This window comes from Solanum dulcamara, chromosome 1, assembly GCF_947179165.1.
Source record: "Solanum dulcamara chromosome 1, daSolDulc1.2, whole genome shotgun sequence".
Classification (NCBI taxonomy): Eukaryota; Viridiplantae; Streptophyta; class Magnoliopsida; order Solanales; family Solanaceae; genus Solanum; species Solanum dulcamara.
The window spans coordinates 77,226,676-77,251,534 of record NC_077237.1 but is presented as its reverse complement, the minus strand read 5'-3'; positions in this window follow the sequence as shown (position 1 = coordinate 77,251,534).

Below are 24,859 nucleotides of genomic sequence, written 5' to 3'. Positions count from 1 at the left end.
GTAATGAGACTTATCGATATGATTTGATTGAGTTGATTGGATGGAGTTTTATGAGCATTGAGTCTTGGGAGGAGTATCGAGCACCAAATTGGGCAAGAGTATAGTCCATACTCGAACCCATATAACTGCGTCGCCAAACGTAGGAGGGATGGAACCGTTAAAGTCGGATGCTTCCCCGAGAGTTTTGTCCTGACATTATAGGACCTGGTTGGATTAGATCCATGATTGGTTGATTCGTTCATACCCTGGCAAAGTATGAACGGACCCGGCAACAACGTCGGTTTGTTGTACTTTCACTGGCTTATAAGTGATGGTTGTCGGTTAAGAGAAACTCCCAAATAGGTCTTGATAGTACTCTGAGTCAGAGTGAGTTGAATGGTATGTGATTGGTACCGTCTAAATCATATTCTTGTTTAGACTTAGGACACTTGAGTGAGTTGTTACATATTTATTGAGTTGAGTCCTTTGAGTTGAATTGTAAAACGTTGCATAATTTAATTTGCATATTTACTGAGTTGAGTCCTTTGAGCTGATTGTTGAGTTGAGTGTATATAATCGGAGTGTACATGATTGAAAGGGATCGAATTGTGAATGATTTGATTGAATTGTATTGTGTATGATTGGATTGGACTGTATGGTATATAATTGGTCTTTGTCTAAAAATGTATTATTACTTTAGATTTATGACGCCTTGTTGAGCCTCTCTTATCTTTCCGAATTGAGATATGTGGACTAATGTTATTCTTCCTTGAGGTATGTTTCATTCTGCCATTTTACATACCAGTACATTCCACGTACTGACGTCCATTTGGACCTGCATCATTTCATGATGCAGAGACAGGTTTAAGAGATCGTCAATAGGAGCATCATTGGGGATCTATCCGCACTCAGCGTATTGGTGAGTCCTCCCCTACATTCGGAGGACACCGTCTGTGTATTCTTGCATCGAGTTAGCCCTTTTCATTTTGATTTGAGGTAGCCATGAACATGTCATTGGCACCAATTAGATAGTAGTGATAGAGGCTTCATATACTAGATAGTGATGAGTCGATTGAGTTATTCTTATCAAACTATTTTTTTATGATAAATATTTTAGTTGATCTGTCGGCCCATGGCCTTTATTCTTTGAGTTGGATGGATGATTTGAGTTGCCCGCTAAATTATTCTTTACTTTTAAACTTTCCGCTGAATGAATGAATGAACGGATGTGTGATCAGGCTATGTGATTCGCTTGGGAGCCAGAAATGGTTTCTGAGTGCCGGTTATGTCTAGGGTACCCTCCCGGGGCGTGACACGCATTGCGCCCTTACAGCGCCAAGCCTATATTTTCTGGGTTCTGGAAAATAGGATTAAAAACCCTGCACATCTCCTAGTGGCGCGCCGCGTCAGGGACCAGACTACTGAGGCTGTTTTATGGCGCGATAGTGGCGCGTTGAGCCACTGCGGCGCCAAGCCCAGGTTTCCAGCAGTTGCCACCCAGTTCTGAAATTCCTGCAGTACTAGTCCGTCTTAGGAAAGTTATAACTTTTAACTCCGAACTCCAAAAATTACAATCTTGGCGGCGATGGAAAGAAGACTCGAAGACCTTTAATTTAATAGGTCATGGGCCACACAGATTGTCCTATTTCAAAATATATGGTCGCTAGAAGTCGACCCCTTCTACGGACTCATTCTAAAACTTAGCCAAGGCGAATTCTTTGAACTTAGCTTGGTTCTAGGGATCCTTTATGACCCCACATCACCTCTAACGCTCTTCAATTACTTGGGAACTCATCCTAACTCATGCATACACTTCACAATAGTTGGGTTCGATCCTACACGTATACGAAGAAGGGTTCGAATCCTAGTGAAGAATTTTGGGGGTGTTACAATTTTATTTGAGAATAATATTGATTTAATGATCAGTTAACAATTTGATTCACTCCTCTATATGGGTTAACTTGTTTATTTATTTATTTTCTACATTTTATTGATGTAATTGTTCGTTTTATTTCCATCATTAATTAAGTACTTTTTTTTGTTGATGTTACTGTTCGTTTTGTTTTCTCCATTAATTAAATACTTTTCTATTTTGTTGATGTAGTTGTTACATTTTTCTCATGATTTGAATGTTTACTTTATTATTATTTTTTTTGTTAATGTTGAATTGATTATATTTTGAGTTGTTCTCTTTGGAAAATTTGCTATTTTTAATTTGTTTGATTGGGTTATTATTTTATCAAAATCTTTTTATTTTCTTCGGAAGCAGTCTAGGAAGATCCTGCAATTTATCCTTTATTATTTTATTATTTTGTGCTATCAACTAATTACTTTTGTGTTGCTCTTATTATTACTATTACCATTATGATTGTTCACAGTTTTGATTAAAACCAAACCAAACCGAAAATTTAACCAAATCGAATAAAAAAATTGACATTTGGTTTGGTTTGGTTTGTTTTGGTTTTAAATTTGAAAAATCGAAAATTTGGTTATGGTTATAGTAAAAAATAACCGAATAAATAACTGAACCAAACCGATAATTATATACACAAAATTTATTATTATTTATATGTATAATATTATCTTTTCATAAATAATTAAAGATATTTTATACATTTTAATTATTAATTTAATTTTGATATTATGGATTCTCTAGTTAGTTTAGTTTTAAATATGTATTTTTTTTATTTTAATGGACAAAGTTGTTTGTATTTTGGAACCTCTGCTTGACTTGTTCTTTTAAATCTAAAGTGCATTGCAAGTTTGGTCCACCTGATTTTCCATCAGCATGTATTTCCCTCAATATACAGCAAAGTTCGCCCTTGTGGGCCATGAGAAAAAAAGAGCTTCATAAGAAATTTGAATAATGTAGAGAGAGAATATTTGAATTGTCCCGGCTAGTCATAAACCGAAAAACCGAATCAAACCGAACCAAACCTGTCACGACCCAACCCCGTAGGCCGCGACTGGGGTCCGACCTGGACCCCCCCGTACATATATCTATTAGCTGAGGTCACATTGAATCATAAATAAGACAATATCATGTAACATAGCCCCACTGGGCGATAACATTTTCATAAACCTGTAGCCTTTTTCATTTGTACCACAACCCGATAGGGCACACAAGCCGACAAGGCTGCCATAACATAATAACATATATCATATATCATGTAGACTCAGCTTAATCAAACTGACATACACAACCCACATATACATGTCTGCAGACCTCTAAACATATAAATGACAACATATGGCAGGACAGGGCCCCCGCCGTACCCCTGAATGGATAAAACAATTTCTATACATCCGTGGACAGCATCAAAAACTAGGCTCCGATACAATGGAGCCTCTTCCAGCTGAGCTGCATGGAATCCTAAGCTGACGGACTCCCAAAATCTGTATCTGTACCTGCGGGCATGAACGCAGCCCCCCGAGAAAGGGGGTCAGTACGATATGTGTACTGAGTATGTAAAACATAATATAATACAACTGGAAACATATCTGAGATAGAGAATCAGGGGATAAGATATCAATTCAGAAACCTGTACCTGTACTTTATGAATTACAAAAACATGCATGTTCGAGTCATATCATATAGCCGGCCCTTTCGGGGGTCCGGTGAATCATCTCTGTAAAATCATCTCTGTAAAACCATCATGGCCCCAGTGCCATCACCACCTTATTACAACACATCATCATATATTTATACACGTATCCTGGCCCTCTATTGAGGGACTCAGTGAATAATGCAGTGAACTGTGCACGAGAACATATCCTGGCTCGGGACTCAAGGAAAGAAGTGTTACGGTATACACGAGTAGAGTAGTGAGTAACTATATGCAATTTAAATCGTTATCAGAGACTCGACAGAATAAGAAAGTTAAGCTTTTATTTGAGAACCCGAGTAACGGTGTAGTTATCTCGACTGTCCTCTAAATGCCATTATGGGTTGTCTCAATTATAATCTCGGGGCTCCTAGACATGTACTAAAGTAAAGCCAAATCGCTTATGGAACCAGAAACATTTGTTAACATATAGTCTATAAGACTTGGAGCCTGTACATTTGTTACCTTTTTAACATATAAAAGTTTCCATGGAAATAGTTCGATTATTATAAAAGTTCGATATTCAGACGTAAATAAGAGATGCTAAGAATGGAGTTACCCCGGAACTCATATCATTTTTAACCTACAACTAAGACATGCCAGAAGAAGAAAGAGAATAAACTATATATGGTTTGTACTTTCCTTTATGGGATCTGCATACACATATTTCATACCCGGCCCATCATGGGGCTCTGTGAATCATTATGGCATCATAATCTCACTTTCGTACCAAATACGTATCAAAGGAAATGAGAGATAGCTTTCCACCTACTAGTGTTTAACACATAGGAGCCTTACTAGGCAATACTCAATTCTTGCAGAAATTCCAATACTAAGCAGTGGATATGGGTTATGAGGCATACTTGGAGTTTTGGGAATGGAATTATCCCCACATTCCACACACACTTCACTTAAGGCTAAAACTTGTCAAAAGGAAAGAAAGATAGCTGTACGAGCCTATACCAAAACATGCCAAGAGAAAGCTTTACATACCTTTTGGGAGTTACCCTTTATCCTGCTCGTCTCGTCGTCTTCTGAACCTATTCAATATGAAAGTAATACGAATATCAACTACTCTTAACTTTCCAGCATCTTGGATTACGCCTTAATGTTAATGGAATCTATTGCCTTAGTTGTTTCCTCGACTAGTCCTTTAGTTTGTTAAGGCGTTAACGAAAATTGGGCAGCACCTCCCCTATAATGTGCCCTATCCGAATTTCCAATTAGGTCCCTAAGACCTACAGCCAACCAACAACAACAACCTGCAGCAATTCATACCAACAATATACAACATACACTCCAAACGACCTATTCCAAAAATACGATATCTCAATAGGGCGTCTAGCCTTTATTTTGTGACGCCTTTAATTATACATAACGAGGGGTCATGTGGATTCTACCAGCAGCACCCTAACCCACATTAGGACATATTTAGGCCCTGCAACAACAAGCCACACCCCTGCAGAGCAACTCACAAGAACAACACTTTGTTTCGACAACAATTCAACTATAACGACTACAAATTAGTTTATTCCGAACGCCAAGTATTTCTAAGCCATTTTCATATTTCCAGCCACCAATAGGGCGTGTAACATGCTCCATCAGAACACATAAAGCTCAAATTTAAAGAAGAAACCTTACCTTACGTTAAACTTGTCAAACTCGCCAAAACTATCCAAAATGTGAAATCTGGACAGCTTACTGTTTTACCTTGTCGCTTCGTTTCGAAGGGGTAATGGAGGGAAATAGGATTTACGCCCTTCATGAAAGTTATAGACATATGTCTTAGGGTCGCAAACAATTTCTAATCATCCCTACATCAATTTTGTACAAAAAGATATGACCAAAATACTTACAGCTGTCCGTGTAGAATTTCCAAAACCAAATTTGAGCAGTACCTCCTCTACACTTCATCACCACTTTTCAAGCTGATACAAGTAGAACTGGATTTTGGAGTCTGAATGAAAGTTATAGAACCACGAAATACCTTTCCAAAACATATTAAATCACTCGAAACGAATCTTTACAAAAGAAGTTATACCAATATTACTAACCACTGTCCCTTCCAAAAACGGGTTTATTAATTAATGTTTTCTCTTATTTTCTCTTCCAAATTCCAATTGCAAAGCTGGAGTTTTACTTCCATGAAGGTATTAAAATACATATATACGTATCCACGTACTTAAGGTACACCGTATATAATTAATTCACGGAAGAAAATTGAAGAACTTACCCTTAAATTCTTCCAGACATGGCTGCCTTTCCCTTCTTCATTTTTCACGTTTTCTCTCCATGTTTTGGACTGATTTTCTGGCTAGGAATGAACTAATTAGTCACAATACACATATATATAGGGTGGCTATGGGGGTGACACGTGTCAGCCCCCTAGGGTGACACGTGTCCAGACGTGATTGGTCCACCATATCTATGCAACCAGTTAGGGGCTGCCACGTGGCAGCGTGGGGTCCATCCCAAGTAGGTGAGTCACCTGCCTGCTTGTCACCTGCTTGCTTCACTTTCGTAAGTTCGGAAACTAGTTTTTGCTCCCTCTCGTAGGTTCGTAATCTCGTCTTATTTTAAAAGCCTATGTAATCCGTGCTACATAAGTTTGGTATGTAATCAAGTAACTCACGTATGTAAGATTTCTAAATTAGTAGCTTGCGTAGATAAGTCGAGTCCTACGACTCGTTACTTGGCCTCCTATTCCTTCCGGATTCTTATATGATTCCCCTTCCAACCTTCTCTACTACGGGGTATCACATCCTCCCTTCGTTGGAGTCATTTGATAGTGTCGTAGCATATCCGGTTCATATGGTAATGTCCAAGGAACTTATGAAACATTCTGAGTTTAAAAGGGTGAGGTGTAACATCCTTCCCCCCTTTAGAACATTCGTCCCCGAATGTTAAACAAAACTTCCCTTAGAACTTATACAGACCATCGGGGGATTCGTTTCTATTTCCTTACACATATTTCCATCGAAGTACTTAGTATACGAGTTTCAGGAGTTGGGGTTACCTGTTTACCTGGTGTTTTATGTCCTCTTTTTAATTTCTTAGGTCATCCCCTTTTCTAGTTTTGATTTTGCCACAATACCTTGACGGAAGGCACGTCTTCAGTTCGCAACCTTCTAATTTGCCAATCGAAGATGGCAATAAGTATCTCCTCATAGGATAACTCTCCCATCTCATGGACTTCATTTATAAGACATACTATGGGTGGATCGCTAGTACATTCGCGAAATATCTATATCTGATAGGCTGGGCGTATGGTCTCCAAATCAAGTGGTAAGCTCAACTTACCAGCCGCGTTGCCCACCTTACGCGCAACCTGATACAGTCTAACATATTCTGGGTCAAGTTCCTTTTCTAGGTGACCCCATTATGAACATCCAATCATCAACTTGAACTCTGCATGTCGACGTCGATTATCTGTATATCATTCCTCCCGACTCTGGGCTTTTAGTCAATAGTTTGCTTAATCCTATTTGGCCTACCAGCTTAGTCTTTTTCCCATCAGGGGGACATATAGGCGCTTCCTTACAATATCTTGTAGGGGTCATTTGGACACTGAAATGGTAGCCCTTCTCGTAGGCAAACCTAATAATTGATGGACGATAGTCCTAGCTACACTTAAAGCCAACCTCATAAGCTCGCAATATATTTTCTAGCTGTTGATAGTATGCTCAGTCTATTCAGAAGCCCGAGGTAAATGCGGTATGAAGGTCTGTCTGTGATCCCGACCTTTTCTTGGACTGAGGTCCAAACGTTAATCATATTTGAAGTTCCTCTATCTGAGATATTAGTTGGGGAACTTCACGGAATCTTACTACTTCCTTGTCATATAGCTTCACCTAGTTCCAGTTGCATAGGTGGTCTTGCTTGGAAGCAAAGGGGTTGATTCGTTAGTCTTCTCGCAATAACCCGCATAGCACCCTACTCTTGAAAAGTTTAGAATAGGTGCGTGGTGACGTTGATAATTTGGGAATCCTTAGCTTCGTATAGTTTTTCTCGACTTTCTTTAGAACTTTAACTGGCCTATATAGTTATTATGTGGTTTTTCACTCGTTAACTGGTTCTATGTTGAAGAACTGTGGCATTCAAGTGCGTCGTCAATTAGCAATTAGCTAATCCTTCTTATTTTGCTTAAACCCTTGTTACAATTGCCTTAACGTATCTTATAATACTCTGGGTACATAATCTCATATCGTTTCTCCATCACTAGTTCAGATTCCTCCATCTCGCGGGATCCCACCAGCACTAACGCATTAAGTTCCATCAAAATTTTGAAGTTAAGCGTGCTGGGGCGAGAGTAATATTGGGATGGGTGACCTTCCTGGGAAGTCTTCGTGTATCGTTTCACTGTAATCCTTTCTACGATGTGCGGGCACTCAATTTAGCCCAAGATTTACCTTAGTATTGTCTCGCGAGTCTTTATGTTTTGCCCTGTCCTTCCTTTGTTATCTTGCGACCAGTATCGGCATAGACCTTTAGTTCCGCTATAACCATGTCCCTTTTTGGTCAGTTTGGTTTAACTTCCCCTATTGTATTCCCCCTTTTCTGTACGCACCCATTCATTAGGGTGGGCTACTTAGTAGCGCTAAAGTTCTTTCATATAGTAACCTTTGGAGCCATTTTGAGTTTTGGCTATTATTAGCAGGCATAGCTTTAAAGGAATTTGACATATGAGCTCCCCTATCCTTTATTCATTTTGTGTTCTTCTCATTTTCTACCATAGGAGGCTTTCTATTCCTTTGTCCTTGGTTATACATTTATCGTAACATCATTTGCGACCAACTCTATAGCCAACATTTTGGCTTTTTGGTCTAGCATGTTGTCATTATCCTTCGTAGTGTCTCTTGAGTTATTCGATATCCTTCCATGGTTACATGTGTTTTTATCCGCAACCACCTTCTAGTGTTATGTTGTTCAGGGTCTCGTCACAAACTTCTTAACGCTACCTTATGTAGCATTCCGGCTTCCATCCAATTATTGGTAACTTCTGGACCTTTCCAACTTGGTTTAGCAAGATATCTAATCGAAGTTTAGACGTCTATCTCACATTTATTGCTATATCAATTGCCTCCTCCTACCTTTTCCATTTTCTCATTAACTTCCTCCATTTAGGGGGTACCCGCACTTTCCTCTGTTTGTACTTTGTTCTACGTCTCTATGTCCAGTCTAAATTTTTGTCCAATTCCTTTCACCAATCTATTTGGTACCGCATCATGTCTTCGTTTATCTGCATGTTTATAATCTGACTATCCACGTACGGAGCCTTGATTAAATTACGAAGCGACTAGAACCTTTCCATATCTAACGTAATGTCTTATGTACTAATCAGTACTTGAACAATGTGACCTAGGGAACAACTCGTCCAAGGCCACCTTCTACTTTTTCTTTTTCCAAGAATTACTTAGCACTTGTAGTTGTTCCAATCCCAATTAGGTAGTGCTAGTATTCTGACGATAACTATTCTAGGTTTTCTCGAAGTAGTGGTTTTGTCCCAACCTATATCCTTTGTTTCTTGGGACGAATAAAAGTTGCATCGTTTGTTCCTTATGTTTTCCATCCTCGTCCCTTAAGGGTTCCACTATTTTTGGGGCGACGTTGTGTACACGCGTCATTTTTTTTTATATCTCAAGCCCCATGCTCTTACTGCGTTCTCAATGCAGTCCTTTAACTTAGGCAACGCGTACTATGTGTGTCTTACTAGTGGTTCCACTTTATCCCTGCATACTCGTATCACACTGTTCAGTTCATACTTACATATCCCCCTTTTTAACTAGTATATATATTTGGTTCCTGACATCTCTTTGAGGTGCTTCTATTAGAAGTTCTTTCCCCAATTAGTCGGTGGCAAATTATAAACTATTATCGTACATCATTTTCCAACCATTGTTGGAAGAAATCAGAACCTCTTAAACATCACAGTACTTTTTTTTTTAGTACTTGACCTACCTGGTCTCCATCTGAGTTTATCCTCGAGTTATGAACAACTCATCTAATTTACAATTAGGAGTTGAGGGCTTGGTATTTTTTTTCCAAAAGAGTGAAACTCATTCGCGGGACATCTTATCCTTCATTCTGAGCCCTCTGTGTATATTCCTACAAGACAAATACGGCTGGAGATACCGTAATCTGAACTTTACTACTTAAATAAGCCTTTGTTCCTCCAAAATAAAATTCTTCGAGTGAAAAGGGAGCCCCTTATTGATGAAATGAAGGGTACCTCTTACAACTTTACTTTAGCATAATACGGGTACTCGGTATCAATTTCCAAGACATGTTATAAAGGTACGTTTTATTCCCTTTTCCCTGTTCTAGGAAAATTTTGGCAGAGTTTCCTCTACACTCCTTACTATCTCAAAACCTGCACGCAGAAAATACCAACAATGCCTCACAGGGCCAACATATATATATACATATCATATCACAGCCGCACAGGGCTTTCAATGTCATCTCATATCGCAGCCACACAGGGCTTTCAACGTCAACAATAATATAAAAATACCGGACTTACCTCATATGTCTAACTTCAAACTGCATCTGTTGCACTTTCAGTCTGCTTTCCTTTCAGGTTTCAACTTTATATTTCAATACCTTACCTGACGAATATCTTTCGTCGCTTTACTTTACTTACCTGTATGCTTTATAACTTTCCATGTCATCAATTACTTTTTTCTGTTGGTGTCGTCCTTCTGTTAAGATCCAAGGTTAGTATAAGGAATTTTTCCTATGACTCGGATCTAAAGCACGATCTCAGATGTAGAAGAAATGTAACATCCTAAATGTCCTATAGCTTCCTGTTTATAGATGTGGCGCGCAACACATCGATAACCAAGACTCTATTAGACACGGTCTGCAGACACTCCGAGGACGAACTGCTCTGATACCACTTCTGTCACGACCCAACCCCGTAGGCCGCAACTGGGGTCCGACCTGGACCCCCCCGTACATATATCTATTAGCTGAGGTCACATTGAATCATAAATAAGACAATATCATGTAACATAGCCCCACTGGGCGATAACATTTTCATAAACCTGTAGCCTTTTTCATTTGTACCACAACCCGATAGGGCACACAAGCCGACAAGGCTGCCATAACATAATAACATATATCATATATAATGTAGACTCAGCTTAATCAAACTGACATACACAACCCACATATACATGTCTGCAGACCTCTAAACATATAAATGACAACATATGGCAGGACAGGGCCCCCGTCGTACCCCTGAATGGATAAAACAATTTTTATACATCCGTGGACAGCATCAAAAACTAGGCTCCGATACAATGGAGCCTCTTCCAGCTGAGCTGCATGGAATCCTAAGCTGACGGACTCCCAAAATCTGTATCTGTACCTGCGGGCATGAACGCAGCCCCCCGAGAAAGGGGGTCAGTACGATATGTGTACTGAGTATGTAAAACATAATATAATACAACTGGAAACATATCTGAGATAGAGAATCAGGGGATAAGATATCAATTCAGAAACCTGTACCTGTACTTTATGAATTACAAAAACATGCATGTTCGAGTCATATCATATAGCCGGCCCTTTCGGGGGTCCGGTGAATCATCTCTGTAAAATCATCTCTGTAAAACCATCATGGCCCCAGTGCCATCACCACCTTATTACAACACATCATCATATATTTATACACGTATCCTGGCCCTCTATTGAGGGACTCAGTGAATAATGCAGTGAACTGTGCACGAGAACATATCCTGGCCCGGGACTCAAGGAAAGAAGTGTTACGGTATACACGAGTAGAGTAGTGAGTAACTATATGCAATTTAAATCGTTATCAGAGACTCGACAGAATAAGAAAGTTAAGCTTTTATTTGAGAACCCGAGTAACGGTGTAGTCATCTCGACTGTCCTCTAAATGCCATTATGGGTTGTCTCAATTATAATCTCGGGGCTCCTAGACATGTACTAAAGTAAAGCCAAATCGCTTATGGAACCAGAAACATTTGTTAACATATAGTCTATAAGACTTGGAGCCTGTACATTTGTTACCTTTTTAACATATAAAAGTTTCCATGGAAATAGTTCGATTATTATAAAAGTTCGATATTCAGACGTAAATAAGAGATGCTAAGAATGGAGTTACCCCGGAACTCATATCATTTTTAACCTACAACTAAGACATGCCAGAAGAAGAAAGAGAATAAACTATATATGGTTTGTACTTTCCTTTATGGGATCTGCATACACATATTTCATACCCGGCCCATCATGGGGCTCGGTGAATCATTATGGCATCATAATCTCACTTTCGTACCAAATACGTATCAAAGGAAATGAGAGATAGCTTTCCACCTACTAGTGTTTAACACATAGGAGCCTTACTAGGCAATACTCAATTCTTGCAGAAATTCCAATACTAAGCAGTGGATATGGGTTATGAGGCATACTTGGAGTTTTGGGAATGGAATTATCCCCACATTCCACACACACTTCACTTAAGGCTAAAACTTGTCAAAAGGAAAGAAAGATAGCTGTACGAGCCTATACCAAAACATGCCAAGAGAAAGCTTTACATACCTTTTGGGAGTTACCCTTTATCCTGCTCGTCTCGTCGTCTTCTGAACCTATTCAATATGAAAGTAATACGAATATCAACTACTCTTAACTTTCCAGCATCTTGGATTACGCCTTAATGTTAATGGAATCTATTGCCTTAGTTGTTTCCTCGACTAGTCCTTTAGTTTGTTAAGGCGTTAACGAAAATTGGGCAGCACCTCCCCTATAATGTGCCCTATCCGAATTTCCAATTAGGTCCCTAAGACCTACAGCCAACCAACAACAACAACCTGCAGCAATTCATACCAACAATATACAACATACACTCCAAACGACCTATTCCAAAAATACGATATCTCAATAGGGTGTCTAGCCTTTATTTTGTGACGCCTTTAATTATACATAACGAGGGGTCATGTGGATTCTACCAGCAGCACCCTAACCCACATTAGGACATATTTAGGCCCTGCAACAACAAGCCACACCCCTGCAGAGCAACTCACAAGAACAACACTTTGTTTCGACAATAATTCAACTATAACGACTACAAATTAGTTTATTCCGAACGCCAAGTATTTCTAAGCCATTTTCATATTTCCAGCCACCAATAGGGCGTGTAACATGCTCCATCAGAACACATAAAGCTCAAATTTAAAGAAGAAACCTTACCTTACGTTAAACTTGTCAAACTCGCCAAAACTATCCAAAATGTGAAATCTGGACAGCTTACTGTTTTACCTTGTCGCTTCGTTTCGAAGGGGTAATGGAGGGAAATAGGATTTACGCCCTTCATGAAAGTTATAGACATATGTCTTAGGGTCGCAAACAATTTCTAATCATCCCTACATCAATTTTGTACAAAAAGATATGACCAAAATACTTACAGCTGTCCGTGTAGAATTTCCAAAACCAAATTTGAGCAGTACCTCCTCTACACTTCATCACCACTTTTCAAGCTGATACAAGTAGAACTGGATTTTGGAGTCTGAATGAAAGTTATAGAACCACGAAATACCTTTCCAAAACATATTAAATCACTCGAAACGAATCTTTAAAAAAGAAGTTATACCAATATTACTAACCACTGTCCCTTCCAAAAACGGGTTTATTAATTAATGTTTTCTCTTATTTTCTCTTCCAAATTCCAATTGCAAAGCTGGAGTTTTACTTCCATGAAGGTATTAAAATACATATATACGTATCCACGTACTTAAGGTACACCGTATATAATTAATTCACGGAAGAAAATTGAAGAACTTACCCTTAAATTCTTCCAGACATGGCTGCCTTTCCCTTCTTCATTTTTCACGTTTTCTCTCCATGTTTTGGACTGATTTTCTGGCTAGGAATGAACTAATTAGTCACAATACACATATATATAGGGTGGCTATGGGGGTGACACGTGTCATCCCCCTAGGGTGACACGTGTCCAGACGTGATTGGTCCACCATATCTATGCAACCAGTTAGGGGCTGCCACGTGGCAGCGTGGGGTCCATCCCAAGTAGGTGAGTCACCTGCCTGCTTGTCACCTGCTTGCTTCACTTTCGTAAGTTCGGAAACTAGTTTTTGCTCCCTCTCGTAGGTTCGTAATCTCGTCTTATTTTAAAAGCCTATGTAATCCGTGCTACATAAGTTTGGTATGTAATCAAGTAACTCACGTATGTAAGATTTCTAAATTAGTAGCTTGCGTAGATAAGTCGAGTCCTACGACTCGTTACTTGGCCTCCTATTCCTTCCGGATTCTTATATGATTCCCCTTCCAACCTTCTCTACTACGGGGTATCACATCCTCCCTTCGTTGGAGTCATTTGATAGTGTCGTAGCATATCCGGTTCATATGGTAATGTCCAAGGAACTTATGAAACATTCTGAGTTTAAAAGGGTGAGGTGTAACAAAACCGACAATAACCAAACCAGTGGTTATTATTTTACTTGGTTTGGTTATGGTTTTAAATATTTAAAAACTGATTAAATTGGTTTGGTTATGGTTTTAATCAATAACCGATCCAAACCGAACTATGAACATCCCTAATTACTATGTTAGATTATTTTTGCATTATTTATTACTTTTATTTTGATTTTCAATGGTTTGTTTTTTTCAATGACTCCTTGTGTTGTCTGACAATGTTTGTTTACTATTTGCTTTACTATTTTATATTTATTTTTGTTTATACATTGTTATTATTTCTTTGATTCTAAAAACTAGCACTATGATTAATTTTGATTACTTTAACTGTGTTCTATTGAATTTATTCATTAAATAACATAATTGATGGAAAGTTAAAACTGGCCGATGAGGAAATTACCACCGATTTTCAAGGCCCCTCATGTTCATAAAACGGATTTTATTTTTTGAGTTGTTGTTGTTATTGTTGTTGTTGTTGTTGTTGTTTTATTCATTATTAACACTTTACTAAGTGTCTTTACAGATACTCAACTCAGAGTTTCTTCCCGAAGAAGTTATTCGAATAAATTTCGAATAATAATTTTAATTCATTATTATGTATATTATTGATGCTATCAAATATTAGGCAGTTTTCTATATTATTGTTTTACTTTATTTTTTGTATATATTTCATTGTTTATTATATTTGTTATGTTATTTATCTCCTCCTCAATTAAAAAAAAATGAATTCAGTTTGGACCCACAGTTGTGGATTCTGAAGGATGCTAATACCTTTTCTTTGGAATCACTTAATCTCTTGCCTAGAATCTATTGGTTTCATAGACAATTTTTTGTAAATAATTAATTGATTTCCTAATTATCCTAAAATTAGGTGGCGATTCATTAAAATAATATTTTTTAATTTTTTTTTAAAAATTATTAAATTATTTTTTTACTAGTCTCACGATGTTGCGCCTTATTTGCAAAAATAGGAATGTAACAATGTGATACTACAAAACCTCCAGTTGTGTCCGATTATCAAACCATACACTAGCATGTTGTTCTTTGGGTTTCCACCATATCTCTTGATCAAAACAAATTCCTAGCCATTAACATTTTTTCCATACCTATGATCCACCTTTCCATTCAACAAATTGAGGTCTATTACTCTTACAATACTTGTTCCAGTATAATTATACTAAATAGTGTTAGTAGTTCTGAATTTCCACCATAGCTTAGCAAATAAAGCCTTAGATATATCAAATAGTAATCTAAAATCCAAGTCACCTTCCCCCTTTGGTACACAAATATCCTTCCACGCAATCTAGTGAGTTGATTTACTCTCCTCTTTGAAGTTCTATAAGAATTTAGCAAAAATTCTATGGATGTCATATATAACACATTTAGGAGGCTGCATACCGATAAGAGGTATATAGAAATACTTTGTAACACACTATTAATAAGAACAACTTTGCCCCCAAACGATAATAGCTTTCCTTTTCATACTTGAAGTTTTCTTTGAATTTTTTTTATCAATTCTGAGAAATATACCTTCTTCTTTTTTGCATGGCCATAGGACAACCCAAATACATCAAAGGAAAAGTTCCTTTTGAGAAACCAATAATCTCTTCCACAAGTTGTTTAAAAATATGTGCAGCTTTATTGTACAAATAAAAGGAACTCTTATCTTTGTTGATAAATTGTCTTGATTGCTCTTCATATTTCTTCAAAATCCCCATTATAAGTTGTAAAAATCTTCTATCCGCTGCTGCAAAAATAATTCTATCATCTGCATAAGCCTAATGACTCAACTAATCACTCCATTTAGGCAATCCATAGTATTTGTATTCATAGCTTTCAAACAACTAATTCAAAGTTGTAGATAATACTTCTGCAGTTAGAATAAAAAGAGCAGGAGATAAAGAATCTCCTTGCTTAACCCCTCTGGTAGAATGGAAAAAACCATGACATTGCCCACTTATTAAAATAGAATACCAATTATTGGCACTAAGTCTCCAAATCATATCCAGAATCTTAGAATCAAAACCCACTTTCTCTAGGACTCTAATTAAAAACCTACAATCTACTCTATCATATGCCTTGGCCATATCAAGATTAATGATAACATTATTAGGTTTTCCCCTTTTACCAATATCAGAAATCACTTCCTGAGCCAATAAAACATTCTCTAAAATATTTCTTCCTTTGAAAAAACCAACTTTATTTTCAGAGATTAATCTAGGCAGAAATCCTTCAAGTCTATTATGGATAAGCCTTGAAATGATTTTATTGATAAAATTACTTAAACTAATTGGTCTAAGATTTAAAAAGGATTAAATAGTATCCTCTTTAGGTATTAAAACCAGATTGGTGTGAGTAATAGATTTAGGCAAAGTGGCCCCCTGAAAAAAAGCATGAACTACATGGACAATATCAGGGCCGACGGTATCCCAGCAAGTCTTATAGAAATATTCAAAAAAACCATCTATACAACAAGCACTATCAACATTTAGATCAAACATGTTACACCTCAAAAAAATTGTACACTAAGATTCAGACCATTCTTCGTCTGCGTATAGGCTTGCATTCGAAGACTTCAAATTGTATATATGAGCTAGGATCAATTTCAAAGTATTTAAAGTGTATTATATGTGGTTTGGGTTATAAGGAATCTCTAACACCAAGCCAAGTCCAAAGAAGTTCTATCGGCTAAGTTTACATATTAGTCCATGTAAGGGTCAACTTCAAACAACCATAACTTTCAGAATACTAAGATTTAGGTGGCTCACGACCTATTCAAATAAATGTATTTAAAGACTCTTTCCAATGCCACTGATTTGCCTCATTCCGAATTTGGAGTAAAAAACTATGATCATTTTACTAAATACTAGAAAATCAAAAATATTACGATCCACAAGAAATATTACGACCTGGAGTTACGACCCGTAGGAACAAGTTACGAACCGTAAAAATGTTTATGGGTCGTAAACATTGGTCGTAAATAAAGATCAGAGGCTCATGTTTTCATCTTTTTCCAAGGTTTGACAGGAAGAATTGGATCTACGACCCGTATACATTTTGACAACCCGTAAGAGTGATTCGTAGGGCCTTCTGATCAAATTTTATGAGGGATAGTTTGGTCTTTTCCCATCCTTTCCAGATCAAAATCTCGATGTTTTGGGGTGATTTTGAGTCCCTTATAAGTACCCTATATGAGTATACCCTTATTTAACACTTAGATTATTTGAGGTCAAGGATTAGAGAAGAGAAAGAAGCTAGGGTTCAAGATTCACACTCATCTTCCAAATTCTTAATTGTTCTTCGAGTTGCAGGTATGTAAGGTTGCTTCTAACATGGGTTGAATTTACCCATGTGCCCTACATCTTTTTTGAGTTGAATGTTCATATGAATTGAGTTTTCTTGATAGATTTATGTCCTAATGAGTTTTTACATCTACTAACTTGATTTTGTTATATTGATGTTGATGAGTTGAGAAATTGATAAATTCTTCATATCTTCATACCCATGAACCCGAGTTGATTCCTATATTATAATATTCTTATACTATGGTTGGGTCTAAGACTTGATTGGTATGAGTTGTTATACATTATTTTTGTTATAAACTTAAATATTTTGAGTCTCCTTAATTGTTGATTTGGAGTCTTGATGAGTCATGAAATAGCCCCAAAGGATTGGTTGAATGAATGGAGAAATGATTGGATAGAATTTAATGTTGTCATAAATTCATACTTAAACTACTCTTGAAAAATGTGTTTGGGATCGATTAGATAGTATGATTGGTTGAAAGGTTTGATTATGATAGAATTGTTGAATTGATAAGAGTCCAATAGAGACTTTTGGATTTGGTTTGATTCGGATTGATTGTCTTATGAACTTGAGTCTTGGGAGGAGTATTGATCACCGAATTGGATAAGAGTGAGTAATAACTTGAACCCAATAACTAAGTCGTGAAACGTAGGAGAGAATTAAATCGTTAAAGTCGGATGTTTCCTAAATTACTGTCCTTACATGATAGAACTTGATTGGTTATGGATCCATGATTTTTGATTCGTTCACACCCTGGCAAGGTATGAACAGACGTGGCAACAACATCAATTTGTTGTACTATACTGGCTCATAAGTGATAGTTGTCGAATAAGAGAAACTCTTATATTGGTCTTAATAGTACTATGAGTCGGATTGGAATGGATTGTTATTGGATTGTATATGATTGGTATTGTCTAAATTATATTTTTGTTTAGACTTAGGACATCTTGATTGAGTTATTCCTTCTTCTGAGTTGAGGTTCTGAGTTGAGTTGATTCTACCCTGATGCATGTTTTATCCTTCCATTTTACATACTCATACATTTCATGTACTGACGCCATTTGGCCTGCATCATTTTATGATGTAGAGACAGGTACTAGAGATCATCAACAGGCACACCATTGAGGATCTATTCGCTTCTAGCTAGTTGGTGAGTCCTCCTTGTTTCCGAAGGATACCGCAGTTATCTTTTTAACTTTGAGTTAGCTTTCCTTTATTTAATTTGTGGTAGCCATGAACCTGTCATTGGCACCTCTCAGATTATTGATAGAGGCTTCATAGACTAGAGTGTTGATGATGTTGATTTGTTTCATTTTGACTAGTTTCATTCTTACTAGTTGTTGATTGGATATATGGTTGGTCTTTGGCCTTATTTATAAGTAGTATTCTTGTGAGTTGAGTCTTTTGCTGATAAAATGTGATTGGACCAAGTGATTCTCTTAGGGATCAGCAATGGTCTTCGAGTGCCGACCACGTCTAGGGTACCCTCTCAGAGCATAACAAACTTGGTATCAAAGTTAGGTTAAGAGTCCTAGTGAGTCTATAAAGCCGTGTCTAGTAGAGTCTTGCATATGGATGTGTTGTGTACCATACTTATAATCAGGAGGCATAGGACATTAGGAATTGTTTTGTTTCTTCTTACTCTAAGATCATGCAAAAGAGTTTAACACTAAGAGTTTAGTCTTAATTCGTGCATTATGCATTTGCAGATAATGTCTCCTAAATGTACCGCCACCTAGAGGAATGCTGACAACACAGAAATTCCACAGTCAGAGATGCCCTCACCGAGGACTAGGGGGTGACCTGCAAGGTATACTGAGGCACCTGAAGTTCCTACTACTCAGCCTGCACCAACTTTAGAGGCTGATTTTCAAAGGGTGATTGCCATTCTCACTCAGTTGGTAGATGCCCGCAATGGTAGCCAGAGTTCAAGAACCGTTACTTCCATGAGGATTAGAGATTTTTTTAGAATGAAATCGCTGGTCTTCACGGGTTCCAAGGTTGATGAGTACACCTCAAAATTTCATTGATGAGATATGAAAGATTCTGAAAGTGATGCATGCTACGGAGATTGAGGGGGTTGAGTTGGTGTCTTATCATCTCAAGGATGTGGCAAATGTATAGTATAACCAGTGGGAAGAAAGTAGAGGAGAGGGTGCAGAGCCTGCTATTTGGGATGAGTTTGAGGGAGCATTTCTTAATCATTTCTTTCCTAGAGAATTGAGGGAAGTGAAAGTAGAAGAGTTTGTGAATTTGAAACAAGAAGGTATGATAGTTAAGGAGTATAGTCTGAAGTTCATCTAGCTTTCTAGATATGCTCCGGAGATGATCTAGATATGAGATCAAAGATGAGAAAATTTGTCTCCGGATTGGAAAGACATGTGAAGAAGGAGTGCAAAGCATCATTATTGATCTCTGACATGGATATTTCTAGATTAATGTTGTATGATCAATAGGTAGAGGATGAGAAGAGGAAAGACAAGGTGGAACATTTGAGCAAGAAGGCAAAATCAGCTGGACATGAGAGTGAACAGAGGCAGAGCAAGGGCAATAGGTCCTTCTTTTAAAAAAGGTATTCTAATTATGCCCCATCTGTGGAAAGTGCACTTGCGCCGTATAACAGGTATGATCACCAGGGATAGAGTCACCATAATTTTATAGCTCGGCGTTCTCAATCCCATGCTAGTATGGCTCAAGGTTCGAGGGAAAAGCCACCATGTGGCAAGTGCGGTAAACTCTATCTATAAAAGTACAGAGAGGGAAGGAATAGTTGTTATAAATGTGGTCAAGTAGGCCATTTTTAGAGGTAGTGTACAATATAAGGCAACAGAGCCCAGTTTTCTTCCATCGCACCACTAGTTAGAGGTAATCAAAGAGTCACTACTTTAGGTATGAGCGGAGGTACAAACCATCTATATGTCATAGGTAGTCGCCAAGATCAAGAGAACTCCCCAAATGTTGTGATGGGTATGATTCAAGTCTTTACTCTTGACTGTTATATTTTGATGGATCTGGGTGCCACGCTATCTTTTGTGTCTCCTTATGTGTCTAGTAGATTTGATAAAATTCCTGAGTGTCTTCTAGAACCCTTCAGTGTATCTACTCCTATTGGTTATTTTGACTTAGCGGAGAGAGTTTATAGGGATTGTACTATGTTAATCTATCACAAGGATACCCTGACTGATTTAGTTGCGTTGGACATGGTTGATTTTAATGTGATTCTTGGCATGGACTGGTTTTTTGCCTATTATGCCTTTATTGATTGTATGAATCATATTGTTAAATTCAAATTCCTTGAATGAGCCGGTCATAGAGTGGAAAGGTAGTACTGTCGTGCCTAAGGGTAAATTTATTTCCTACCTTAGGGATAGAAAGTTAATCTCGAAAGGTTGTATTTATTATATCGTCTGAGTAAAAGATGATAGTGTTGAGTCTCCATCCCTTGAGTCAGTTCCGATTGTTAATGAGTTTCCTGAAGTCTTTCCTAAGGATCTGCCCGGAGTCCCTCCTGATAGGGATATCAACTTTGGGATTGATGTCCTTCTTGATAAACAACCTATCTCTATCCCTCCATATAGAATGGCTCCTGCTGAGTTGAAAGAGTTGAAAGAATAGTTGAAAGACTTGTTAGATAAGGGATTCATTAGGCCAAGTGTCTTACCTTGGGGTGCTCCTATCCTATTCGTGAATGTACATTGATTACAGGCAACTAACAAGGTCACTATAAAGAACAAATATCCTCTCCCCAGAATAGATGATTTGTTTGACCAACTTCAAGGTGCCACTTGTTTCTCAAAGATAGAAGTAAGATCAGGTTACCATCAGTTGAAGGTGAGGGAATGTGATATCCCAAAGACAACTTTTCGAACCCATTATGGCATTTTTGAGTTCTTAGTCATGTCCTTTGTGTTGACTAATGCCCCTACAGCCTTTATGGATCTCATGAATCGAGTATTTAAGACGTATCTTGATATATTCATGATTGTCTTCATTAATGATATTCTGGTCTACTTCAAGGATGAGGAAGAGCATGCCTATCATCTCAGAATTTTCCTAAAAACCGTGTATTTTATGCAAAGTTCTCCAAATGTGAATTTTGTCTTGCATCAGCGGCTTTACTAGGCCACATTATATTTTGAGATGGTATTCGGGTTGATACCCAGAAAATTAAGGCAGTGAAAAATCGGCCCAGGCCCACATCCCCAACGGATATAAGAAGCTTGTTGGGTTTGGCTGGCTATTACCGAAGGTTTGTAGAGGGATTCTCATCCTTATCATCACCATTGACCAAGTTGACCCAAAAAAAGGCTAAGTTCCAATGGTCCGATGTTTGCGAGGAGAGTTTCCAGAAATTGAAGACCAAGCTAACCACTGCTCTTGTTTTGACTTTGCCTGATGGAACAGAGGTTTTTGTAATCTATTGTGATGCGTCTAGAGTTGGTTTGGGATATGTGTTAATGCAGAAGGGAAAAGTGATAGCCTATGCTTCAAGGCAACTTAAGATTCATGAGAGAAATTACCCTACTCATGACCATAAGCTGGTAGTTGTGGTATTTGCTATTAAAATTTGGCGCCACCACTTGTATGGAGTGCATGTTGATGTGTTCATCGATCATAAGAGTTTGCAGTACATCTTCAGTAAGAAAGAACTCAACCTGAGGTAGATGAGATGGTTAGAGTTGCTCAAGGATTATGACATGACCATTCTCTACCACCCAGGTAAAGTTAATGATGTTGTAGATGCTCTTATCAGGTTGTCTATGGGTAGCACTGCCCATATAGAGGAGGGAAAGAAAGAATTAGCTAAAGAGGTGCATAGATTAGCTCGATTAGGAGTTCAGCTTGAGGAGAATAATGAAGGTGGACTTAATATTCAGAATGGGCTTACATCCACCCTTTTGGAAGAGGTGAAAGAGAAACAAGACCAATATCCTGTCCTCCTTCAATTGAAGGAAGCTGTTCACAAACAAAAGGTGATGGTTTTCTCCAAAGGGGAAAATGGTGTATTGAGGTACCAAAATAGATTGTGTGTCCCAAATTTTGATGATGTTCAAGAAAGGATTATGGCTAAAGTGCACAGTTCCAGATACTCTATTCATCCTGGTCCTACAAAGATGTATCATGACTTGAGGGAAGTCTATTAGTGGAGTGGAATGAAAAGAGATATCACTGGATTTGTTTTCAAGTGCCCGAATTGCCAATAGGTTAAAGTTGAGCATTAAAGGTCATATGGGTTAGCTCAAAATATAGAGATTCCAAAATGAAAGTGGGATATGATCAATTGGATTTTATTACAGGTTTGCCAAAGTCCCGAAAGCAGAATGATTCAATTTGGGTGATTGTGGATAGAATGACTAAATCAGCCCACTTATTGGAAGTTAAGACTACTGACACCACAGAGTATTATGCAAAATTATATATTCAGGAGATTGTCATATTACATGGGGTTTTCTTGTCTATCATCTCAGACAGAGAAGCTCAATTCACTTTTTAATTTTGGAGATCCTTTCAGAAAGGACTGGGTTTAATGGTGAATCTTAGTACAACCTTTCATCCCCAGACAGATGGCCAAGCAGAGCGCATGAGGACATGTGTACTTAACTTCAAAGGAAATTGGGATGATCATTCACCTCTCATAGAGTTTGCATATAATAGTTATCATGCAAGTATTCAAATAGCTCCCTATGAAACTTTGTATGAAAGGAGGTGTAGATCACCAATAGAGTGGTTTGAAGTTGGTGAAGTTGACTTGATTGGGCCTGATTTTTTTCACCAAGCTATGGAGAAGGTGAAGGGTATTCGAGATAGGCTAAAGACAACCCAAAGCCTCTAGAAATCTTACACCGATGTGAGAAAGAGAGACTTAGAGTTTGAGGTGGATGATTGGGTGTACTTGAAAGTGTCACCCATGAAAGGCGTCATGAGGTTTGGAAAGAAGAAAACGCTTAGTCCTCGATACATTGGTCCTTACCAGAATGTGAGAAGGATTAAGAGTGTCATTTATGAGTTAGAGTTACCTTCTAAGCTAGCCGCCATTCATCCGGTATTTCACGTCTCGATGTTGAAGAAATACTTGGGAGATCCTTCATCGATAGTCCCTATTAGTTAAGAATAGCATGTCCTATAAAGAGATTTTGATCAAAATTCTGGATGGTCAGGTTCACAAATTGAGGACCAAAGAGATTCCTCAGTCAAAGTCTTGTGGAGAAATAAATTTGTTGAGAAATCCACATGGGAAGCTGAGGAAGATAAGAAAGCCAAATATCCGCATCTATTCATTCCTATCGATGAGAATGTTGAAGGTAATGCCCCATTTCTTGATTTGAATCGGTATGTCTATCCTTGAGTTTGAATAGTAAATTATATTGAGAATTTGATTGGTTGAATGATTGAGTCTTGATTGTTATTCATGCCTCGAGCCCATCCTTGGTTTACTCATCATTCGAGGACGAATGATCTCAAAGGGGAGATATTATTACACATCAAAAAAATTCTACGCTAAGATTTGGACCATTCTTCGTATGCGTATACTCTTGAATTCAAAGACTTCAAATTGTATATATGAGCTAGGATCAATTCCTAAGTATTTAAAGTATATTATATATGGTTTAGGGTTATAAGGGATCTCTAACACCAAGCCAAGTCCAAACAAGTTCTATCGGCTAAGTTTACAGATGAGTCCGTGTTAGGGTTAACTTGAAACAACCATAACTTTTAGAATACTAAGATTTAGTGGCTCACGACCTATTCAATTAAATGTATTTAAATCCTCTTTCCAACACCACCGACTTTGCCTCATTTTGAATTCAGAGTAAAACGTTAGGACCATTTTACTAAAGACTGGCAAATCAAAAATATTACAATCCGTGGGAAATATTACGACCTAGAGTTACGATCCGTAGGAACAAGTTACGAACCATAGAAATGTTTACGGGTCGTAAACATTGGTCATAAAGAAAGATTAGAGGCTCATTTTTTCAGCTTTTTCCAAGGTTTGACAGGAAGAATTGGGTCTATAACCCATATATATTTTGACAACCCGTAAGAGTAATTCGTAGGGCCTTCTGATCAAATTTTATGAGGGATAGTTTGGTCTTTTCCCATCCTTTCTACATCAAAACCTCGATGTTTTAGGATGATTTTGAGTCCCTTATAAGTACCCTATATGAGTATACCCTCATTTAACACTTAGATTATTTGAGGTCAAGGATTAGAGAAGAGAAAGAAGCTAGGGTTCAAGATTCACACCCATCTTCCAAATTCTTAATTGTTCTTTGAGTTGCAGGTATGTAAGGTTGCTTCTAACATGGGTTGAATTTACCCATGTGCCCTACATCTTCTTTGAGTTGAATGTTCATATGAATTGAGTTTTCTTGATAGATTTATGTCCTAATGATTTTTTACATCTACTAACTTAATTTTGTTATATTGATGTTTATGAGTTGAGAAATTGATAAATTCTTCATATCTTCATACACATGAACCCGAGTTGATTCCTATATTATAATATTCTTATACTATGG